General features: G+C 37.6%; 1 pseudogene across 1 annotated transcript; it reads right to left on the bottom strand.

The window, feature by feature from the left end:
• Positions 1-1418: 1418 nt before the first annotated feature.
• On the bottom strand, positions 1419-5097 carry LOC123053492 (uncharacterized; annotated as a pseudogene). Its single transcript, XR_006425627.1, has 12 exons — positions 4824-5097; positions 4547-4732; positions 4033-4202; positions 3650-3923; positions 3488-3581; positions 3304-3413; positions 3141-3219; positions 2930-3065; positions 2704-2861; positions 2335-2629; positions 2011-2187; positions 1419-1937 (listed from the first exon to the last, which is right to left on the bottom strand). The product of XR_006425627.1 is annotated as an uncharacterized protein (transcript).
• Positions 5098-10111: the final 5014 nt, after the last annotated feature.

Here is a 10111-nt window from a genome sequence, read left to right as displayed (position 1 = left end):
AAGTGAGGGCATCTTATACGTAGCTGATTTTATTTGTCCAGAAATTCAGAATTGCTGAAGATAAATTTAATGTAAACATGTCAGGCACCACATTGTTTGCAAGGATGCTGAAGGTATTTGTATGGAACAGATAGTTTCCTGATAAGATTCTTTTTCGTATGGATTGTTTTACAACAAAGGCTTTTAAATCTTCTAAAATCATTATTCTATTGTGAAAGAAGGATACTTGTGTTGTCACCTTCCAATGAGAGGACGTATATGCTCTGTAATTGGTGATCTGAATCTCAAGTTTATCGCCACTTTCTCTCTGTAATTCAAGTTAATACATAGCATGTGTAATGAGATCGGAGAGTTGATGTATATATTAATCATTGCAGGAGACATGCATATATTATTTGTGGAAGGAGATAATGAACATTGGCTGCAAGTACTGCCACGCAACCTGTCTGCTCCTTGCTGCTTGCGAGAGGAGGGCAATGTCTTGCCGGGATGTGCACGCTCTGTAATTGGTGATCTGAATCCCAAGTTTATCGGCGCTTCCTCTCTGTCAAGTTAATACAAAGCATGTGTAATGAGATCGGAGAGTTAATGCATATATTAATCATTGTAAGGAGACATGCATGTATTATTTGTGGAAGGAGATAATGAACATTACCTGCAAGTACTGTCACACACCCTGTCTGCTCCTTGTTGCTGTCGAGAGGACTAATTATTGCATGTATGTGATGAAGGATGAGATCAGGGGCGATGTCTTGCCTTGATGTGTACGAATTGAGTCGATATAGAATTCTTATTTGTAAAGAAGCGTAGTTAAGGCTAGAGTTTGTAGGTTGGAGTTTGTCATCTGTACGTTTTAAACCTATACAATATCTGAGCCGTTATTATTTTGTGTCACCAGATAGATGGCTCCTACTTGAAGTCAGTTTCCATGTATACTAAAATATATGCACGTCTCTGTTTCTTACACGTCTTGTCTACCCATTGTTTTTCTTCAGAGAATTGTATGGTACACACACGACTCCTTATCTCGACAGAATTGTTTTTCTTTAAAGAATTTTAATATTTAACCTATTTAATTCCAATTAAAATCTGAGTCATGGCTGGTCACGCATGATATGTCTAGATGGCAAGATGGAATGACCTATTGATTGGCAATGCAGATTACTAAGTGGTGCACTTCAGTTTCAGTGGTCGTTAGTTCCACGCACAATGGGCTCTTGGCGAGAACAGATGATGATGTGCACATTGTTGATTGTTTGGCTGTCATATGCTTTTTCTGTAGTGTCTCAACATGTGAAAATTTGTATGTCGTCGAGAGGCCTATTCTGTAGCGGATGAACATGTGAAAATCGCTAATGTGTGTACGATAAATGACAATGTTTTTTTGTAACTGATGTACCATCCCATGTGCTAATGACTTTACTAACATGAAGGTACGCATTTACATTTATTAAAACCAATCTTAAACAATGATGTTCATATAAAGTACAAATCTGATGATCCTATATGTTCTATTACATGCTAAATAACTGGATTTCCACTAATCAACGATTTGACTTTTGAGTTCTTGATACACCACACTTCTGAATGTCTTTGTTCATCAATTCTTTATTGGCACAACTACGCCTTGTCCTAGGCCTTGAATCATTGTGCTCCTGAGTACCTGCCTGTTTTGATTCTTCTTCATGGTGATTGTTTACTTGTTTGCTATCAATACCAGCACATTTGCGAGTTACGGCGCGTTTCCTCTTGGGGCCTGCTTCCATGGATTTTGATTTCATTATTTCCTGACTACCTTCAGTTTTTGGTTCTTCGTCAAGGTGTACGACATGAGTTGTGCTACTTCTCCTACCCCTTTTAGTCCGGTTAATAGTGGGTTCATCATCCTCTGGTTCTTGCTTTATAGTTTTCATAACTGATAACTTGTCCGCTTGCTCCTGCCAAAACATTTGGAACAATTAGTGACTTGTAGAACTATGAAAGAATAAGCAAATGCAGCAAAAAACTTACATGGCTATCTTTTTGAATTCCCTTTTTCTTAGATTTCTTATCAACAACAGATATGGGTTCATCTTTCTCTTGACTATTCATATTTTCTGATTCTTCATCAGAATGTACAACATGACGTGTGTTCCTAGTCCTCCTAGTCTTTTTAGTGTCTGATAGAATGGGTTTATCATCCTCCATCTGCCCATTCAAGACATTGGGTGTGTCAGTAAGAGGCTTGTACCAAAACATTTCAATTTGGGTAAAGTGCCATCAACATTCATCATTATAAAATATGGCATGCAGATACAAAATAATATAGAGCATTGTAGTAGAAATAGATGATACCTGCTCAATATTTGAATGATGTACTGATGTATCTTTTTCAGAATCTATGAAAAAGATTCTATGAACAGTGTATTCTTGATAACCGTACTTCAAATTATAGTCATTCAATCTGAATTGAAAAATCAATCTCTGCCCACATATTTTCTGGATTTGTTTTGTCTGTTCATGGATATCACAATCATCCCTCTCTATCAAAAAACTTGCAGATTGCTTAATCAATTTTTTTGCTTCTGCCTCAAACATGGTGCAAGTTGTTGTTGCACTGAGATCACATATCTCTAGTTTCAGTTTGTACCTAGTAATAAAATGGAACATGTGGTTAGTGCAGGATAAATTACTAACTAAAGAATGAGATAGTATGAAATTCACCTTGGACATATCTTTTCAGGTTCTTTTTGACATTTCGGATAGTAGAAGTGGTTCCCTTGTTTCTGTACCTTTTTGTTGCATTTGCGGCATCCTATGTAGTACCACTCATCTGATGTATTAATTGACTTAATCATTGCTTCTGCAGTATAGAACTTTTCCTGTCCATTACAGGTTAAATTAGCACATAAAATTTATGAGAAAAGAATATAATACTAACTATAAATACCTATTTTTCAGATTCATATGTAATTTCAGTTATTTCTTTTAGGGTTCTTCTGTTATAGAGCATCTGTTCTTGAATTGTGCCTTGCAAGTGGGCTTCCGGCTCTATTTCTTCTACCATATCATCTTGCAAGCAATACCTGTTTTGCATGAGATAAGTATCCATGTATGTAGTAGAACATGTTTTTCATATTACTGCAGAAAATCTGTTTCACCTCGTTTGAAGCACATTTGTTTTAGGGATATCCAAATCGATATAAACTCTTGTCGCACATGTAGATGACAGCGAGTACTCTGCATGCACTTTGATATATTTGATTATGTATATAAAAAAGACACGCCTAGAAATACTTGCCCATTGTTAATACGAATACAAACCTTTCAGTTTTCTAACAGTAGTTGATGTTACTATGACCACACGCCCCAAAGAATCTTCATCAATTTGACTAACCTTATTACCCCATAGTCTAATATTAATTTTTTGATCCCTGTATATTCCAAGAGAAATACCTATTAGCACCCACGATAATTGTACTTGTCTAATTGTTTTTAGTGTACTCAATCAATTCGAAGCACAATATCTCGAATCTTTGAAATCCCGTGGGTTGTCTGTGTTTCTTCAATATGTCCTATGTAACTTGCTATGCCAATGACATCTGCTAATAAAGTGGTATTAATATGCATAATACATGGAAGTTAATAATTGAAACAAATATAATCATACCAGATAAGTAAATCGTTTGGCTGTCTCTTGTGGAAAGAACTTCAACAGTACAAAACGTGAAGCTTTGTTCTGCTATTTTGATATTTTTTTGACCTTTTATCTCTTGAATTTTTGTCGTGTGCAAGAAATTTAGAACCTTTTCGCTTTCAACTGGACAGAAATTCATTGCAGACATAACCTTAAAATTTGCTATCATGTAGACTAAACCTTCTTGGATCAATGGTCTGAACTTGTTAACCATATGCTTCATTACCTTGCCATGTATCATAGTACCCTGAAACATTACAGTGTAGCGAGAAGATGCATCAATATTATAGTAACTACTACAACTCACAATAGTGTATTTATGTTGGAAATTCATAAAGTTTCATCATTAAGCTAACCTCTTCATCAAGTAGTATCATGTCAAGGCTAATAAGTTCATTGTTGCTGAGATTAATGGCATCCCATAGCCTAATTATTCTGACCTTGACTTTCCAGGAATCCTTCTGATTGCTAATCTCATGGAGCATATCGTGTGCCATTGTTTTGAGGGTAAACAAAAGGAGTTGACCTATAAAAACACAATTTCCAGAAGATTACATATTGGTGGTCATGCAATTTGCATGTAGTATGAAGTCCAGAGCCTAACAATTTGATTGAACCAACGAAACAAATAATCTCTCTCAGAACTGGGCTAGAAAGCAACAAAAAGTAATTTGAATTGTAAGCAAGCATAATTTTGTTGCTTAGTAATTTCTTAGTCTCTGGCAAATCCAAGGCTTCACTTGCGAAGAAAGATTTTCTCTTGCCCATTGTGAAGTTCATAAGCAATATGAAGTAAATAGACTAAAATTTTGAATTAACCAATGAAACAAACAATCTCTGAAAAACTGGGCAACGACGAAGCTTACGTACCAAACAGGAGAAGGTTCACCAGCGACGATGTTCACGACCGACAGGAGCCTCCTTTATGTGTAGATAGTTTGTTTCAGGCTGCAGTTAATTTATAAGATGGCGACATGGGCTTGGTTCTGCCCCGTCGCGATCTCCACGAAGTGCCCAAAGAGCGTACGTCAGCAAACCTAGGATTGAATCCTAGGACTGTCAAAGGACGCAGTAGAAAACATGAATCCTAATGCAATTGAAAAGATAAGGTCGATTCAAATGTTAAATCAGGAAAAAAATGACGAACCTGATCTATTCCCCAACTTGGTTGCTCCAATTTGAGAGAGACTTGTTTGTTTTTTCCATGGGAGGAGGAGGAGAGATTCCATGGCGTGAGCGCACCAGATCAATTTCCTAATTTCCTTGCTCCAATTTGAGAGATATGATTGATTTCCTTACTCTGGGGAGGAGGAGACCATGGGGAGGAGAGAACGTGAGGAGGAGACCGTGGGGAGGAGGAGAGACTATGGCGCACGATTGTTTTTTACTGGGAGAGTAAGAGACGTGGAGAAGATAGACTTTTTTGAGGGATTTTGAGGGCATTTTTTCACAATTTTGAGGGCTATATACGAAGTAGATATATCGTGCAATCGTGATAGCATGCGGTTGGGATTTCTAATAGATTTATATGGTTGATGTACCACTAAAAAAATGGTTGATCTATATCTAAAAAAATATGGTTGATCTGCACCGTAATAACATGGTCCCACCAGATTAACGGTTCCTAATTACTGATTAACGTGGTAATTTCTTGGGAGTCGCTAATTAGTATAGGTATAGATGCAGGGACTTACGCTAGCTCGTTGTACAGGCTCACCGCAGCTCTGCTTGCGCTTGGGATGTTCCATGTACAAGTCCATGTTACCACTTGCTTGGATGTGCAGGCCTTGTGCTCCTTGCATCCCCCTCTGCATTTTTGACACGGCGAATGGTTGATCAAATAAGAGGAATCGACCTTGTTGTTGTACCGGAGGACAGATACTTACAAGGTTATACGGGTGTGCAGGATGTGTACCAGATCCCGTAGCGCCGTCATGCTTCGCTAAAAAATGGATTTGCTTGTTTCAGATGATATCTCCAGAAGAAATAAGAGTCAGAGTCAGAGTTGGATAGGCGTGTAAGCTACGAGACCAGTTAAAGGATATCCAAACATCATCGGAACAGTGCACAAGGGAGTGATGTGTGGATACCTAGTTCGGGCCAGTGTTTGGGCATGCTCGCCTAGCTAGAGTGCGGGTCACTTCAGAGCCGTTGAGGGTGATGCGCTGGCTGGCCGCGCACGGATGCAGATCTTGAATGGCAGCAGAGCGCTACGATGCGGTGGACGAGACCGTTGGTGAAGCCCCAGCGGCCTCGAGGGGTGGAGGTGCGACGGTGTGCTTGGTGAAGTAGCCCCGGTGAGCTGGCAGACGGCGTCGGTGAAGCACACCTGATGCGATAGAAGTCGGTGTCTGTGAGACACGTCAGTTGCGGCGGCCGACGTTGTCGGTGGACCACCCGGTGCGGTGGATGAGGGCATAGATGAGGTAGCTCCGGTGCGGTGGTGAAGCGCGACCGTCGTCTTCGTCGTCGTCGTCCGGCACAGAGGTGGGGAAAGAGACAAGACGAGGGGCGATTCGAACTTTGCTTGGATTGGCGGCGAATTAGGGATTTGAGCAATCTGGGCGCGGAAGAGGACGGTGGAGAAGGGAGATTTTGTAGGGCTGGAATTGGGGCCGCCAGATATTTCAATCCGAAACGTGGAAGCGCGAACTTATTTTGTTGTCGTCCTTTTTTTGGGGGGAGGGGGGAGGGAGGGAGGGGGTGGGTGGCTGGGTGCTAAGCGTCCGTCCAACACACACGACCACCACGACACGACCCTGGTCTGCCTGGTGCGCCTACAAAAAACGTGAATCGTATTTTCGATCGCATTTCTAAACCGTTTATCAGAATGAGGTAATAATATGGCGTTGGAAAGCTGCTATAAAACCGCTCCTTTGACATGTTGAAATTTTTCTCTAATTCCCTATAGATAAAGAGTAATTTGGAAAATCGTAAAATTTTGCAAACCGAACAGCCGAGTTGGTATTTTCAATGTAATTTCTAAATGGCTAATCCAATTGAAGCAAATGATATGGCGTTGGAAAGCTTGTGAAAATGCGCTACTTTTTCATGTTCAAAGTTTTTTCTAATTTTGAACGGTTTAAAAGTAACTTAGAAAACGGTACAAGTTCCATCGAGTTTGTATTTTCAAGATAATTTTTTTACCGTACGTCCGAATGCAACAAATGATACAGCATTGGAAAGCATGAGGAAATGCGAAACTGTTTTGTATATATTGTTTCTCTCAATTCCTTACTGTTTTAAGTCGATTTTGAAAATGGCTAAAAATGTATTTTTGCCGTAATTTCTACAAACTTTATTGGAATGGGGAAAATAATATACCGCTGAAAAACTACAGAAAATGCGAAACTTTTTCATGTTGATGGTTTTCTCTGATTCCTAGCCGTTTTTAAGTAATTTTCAAAACAGCGAGATCATGCGTTCTTCCTTTATCGCGAAACGAATTCTTCGAAAATGCACCGCGTGAAGAACTTGAACTTCTCGGCATGTCTACCTGAACTTCACTCTGTTTTTCATGTGTGTTTTTTGCTCGTAGATCTCCATCCACTGCTAGTATCTCTCCATCCATTCACCGGAATTGAGCAGGTGATATACCGATGGAAAGCTGCTGTAAACACGCAACTTTCTCGTGTTGATCATTTTTCCATACTCGCGACGATTTTAAAAGTTTTTCATCTAAAATTCATTCAGCATAGTAGTTGAACTTCCTGCTGTTTTCACGTTGAACTTCTGTGACGTATTTTTGTTTGTAATTTTCTCATCCATTCGTCAATGTTACACAAATAATATTCCTTTTGTACAAACGTCTCTCACAATCATTTTTTTAACTTTCTCCGACCGAGGACTTGAACTTACACAAATGATATTCCTGTCGTTTTGAGGTAAATTAGAAAATGGCGAGATCATGATTTCTGCGTTCATCGCGAACGGAAATGCACTGCGTGAAGTAGTTGAACTTCTGGGGCATGTCTGTTTGAACTTCACTCTGTTTTTTACGTGCTATTTTTTGACGTGCTGTTTTTTGCGCTGCATAAAGTAGTTGAACTTCTGGGGCATGTCTGTTTGAACTTCACTCTATTTTTGACATGCTATTTTTTGACGTGCTATTTTTTGCACTGCGTGAAGTAGTTGAACTTCTGGGGCATGTCTGTTTGAACTTCACTCTGTTTCACTTTATTGTATTTTTCTTATATGAAATACACACCGTGTAGTACGTGAACTTCTGGTTGTTATCACATTGAACTTCTCTCTGGTTTGAGAGAATTATTTTAAAACACAAAAAACCACATTTTTATGTATTTTGGACATCTAAATACATGGTGAACCTCTCTCACAAGAATTTTTTGAACTTTTCCTCACCGAGCAATTGAACTTCTAGCAACCATTTTTTTTCGTTTATGAGTTGTTTTTAAAAGTGCAAAAAATGGCGTTGTGTTTTTTATTTTTTGAACAGGTAAATCCTAGATTTTAATAAACTCCGAACTTCTGTGTGTATTTCAATTTGAACTTCACCTTTTTATATTTTGATTAAAGAATTGTATTCGATTTTTATACGAAAAAATCAAGCATGGAAATAAAAGGTGAACCTCTCTCGCAAGGATTTTTGAACCTCCCCGGACAGCGCACTTGAACTTCTTTCAACAAACCTTTTAAGCTTTTATTTTTCTATAATTTTATTCTCACCTGAAATGCATTCCTTGTAGTACTTGAACTTCTTGTTGTTTTCACTATGAACTTCTTTCAACAGGTAAGAATTTTTTGAATACATCAAAACGTGTTTTAAATGGTATACATGAAAATTTTAAACCGTTCATCGAAATGTGGCACATAATATACCCGGTGGAAAGCTTATGCATCACAGCAAGTTTTTCATGTAGACATGTGTTACAAATTCGTTGCCCTTTGAGAGCAGTTTTTAAAATGGCAAAACAACGTTGTTTTTTGCTTTTCAAAACAAGATGTAAATGAACGACGGACGTCTCGTAAATACAATTTTTGAATCGTGCAGGGTGGAGCACGTGAATTTCGTGCAACAAACCTTTTAGGCTTTTAGTTTTGTATTCTTTTATTCTCTTATGAAAAGTAGTTGAACTTCCCGCTGTTTTCACCTTGAACTTATGTCATGTATTTTCGTTCAACCTCTCTCACAAGAATTTTTAAACTTTCTCGGGTAGAGCACTTGAACTTCTAGCAACAAATTTTTTACCATTTTCTTTTTCATTCTTTTTAAATACAAAATTCACACCGTGTAGTACGTGAACTTCTGGCTCTTATCAATTTGAACTTCTCTCTGCTTCTCTTTAGTAACGTAAAAAATTTGAGTTTTTATAGACATCGAACCGCTCTAAGTTTTTTATTCTCATTTGAAACGCATTTCATGTAGTAGTTGAATTTCTCGCTGTTTTGGACGTCTCTGTGTCGTAGTTTTTTAACTTGTTCGGGGCTTCATGTTTTTTATAGTTTTTTTACATTAAACCAACATACTAAAAGCACATTTTTGCATCAATGCATACTATTGAACTTCATGAAACAATACAAAACAAGAAATTAGATAACCCGATGTACAAATGGGGGCCAAATAAACAAACGATCTTATTCCCTTTCATACGGCTTACTGAATTTCACATGTCCAAATGAACTTCACTTAGTTGTCTCACCTTCATCATACACCTTGTACATCCAAGCCAAAATCAAAATCAAAACCATGCCTCTCCAAACACAACATGTGCACAAAGAGAGCTATAGTTGTTCCTTCCCAGCTATATGTGAACTTCTACAGTCGATGTATTTTTTCTGTAGTAGATGCATAACAACTACGGGGAGGAGAATATTTTTGTTAGTAACAGGAAAAATTCGAGTATTTGTAAAAAATATCAAACCGCTCCACTTTTCGAAATTGAACTTCTTGGATTATTATTTACTAACGAGGAAAATCTGTGTTTTCATATACATTAAACTTTTCTATTTTTAAAAATTGAACTTCTTGGTTTTTTCAATTTGGACTTGGTGTTATTTCTTTTAGTAACGGAAAAAATCCTAGTTTCTTAATAAACATCGACCTATTCCGTATTTTAAAAATAAACTTCGAAGTTTTTTTAACAGAGACAATCCCTTTTCATATGAAATTGTTTGAGATGCTTTTTTTAATTGATCTTCTTACAGTTTCTAATAAACATTGAACTTCTTCGTATTTTTAAATTTGAACCTCTAGGCTTTAAATCCATCAAAAGTATTCTTGGTTTCAAGTTTTAGACATGAGAAAAATCTTATTGTTATATTAACATTGAACTGCTCGCCTTTTGTAATTTGAGGCTCCTTTTCTATTTTTTAAAAATAGAACATCCTTCTTTTTGTAAATATGAGTTGTTGTCTATTATTTTAATTTAACCTTATTTGAACTTCATGGATTTTTTAGCGCTAACTTTCAAAATA

The sequence above is a fragment of the Triticum aestivum genome, chromosome 2D (genome assembly GCF_018294505.1).
Source record: "Triticum aestivum cultivar Chinese Spring chromosome 2D, IWGSC CS RefSeq v2.1, whole genome shotgun sequence".
Classification (NCBI taxonomy): domain Eukaryota; kingdom Viridiplantae; phylum Streptophyta; class Magnoliopsida; order Poales; family Poaceae; genus Triticum; species Triticum aestivum.
The sequence above is the reverse complement of the archived record's forward strand: the minus strand, read 5'-3'. Positions and strand labels throughout refer to the sequence as shown.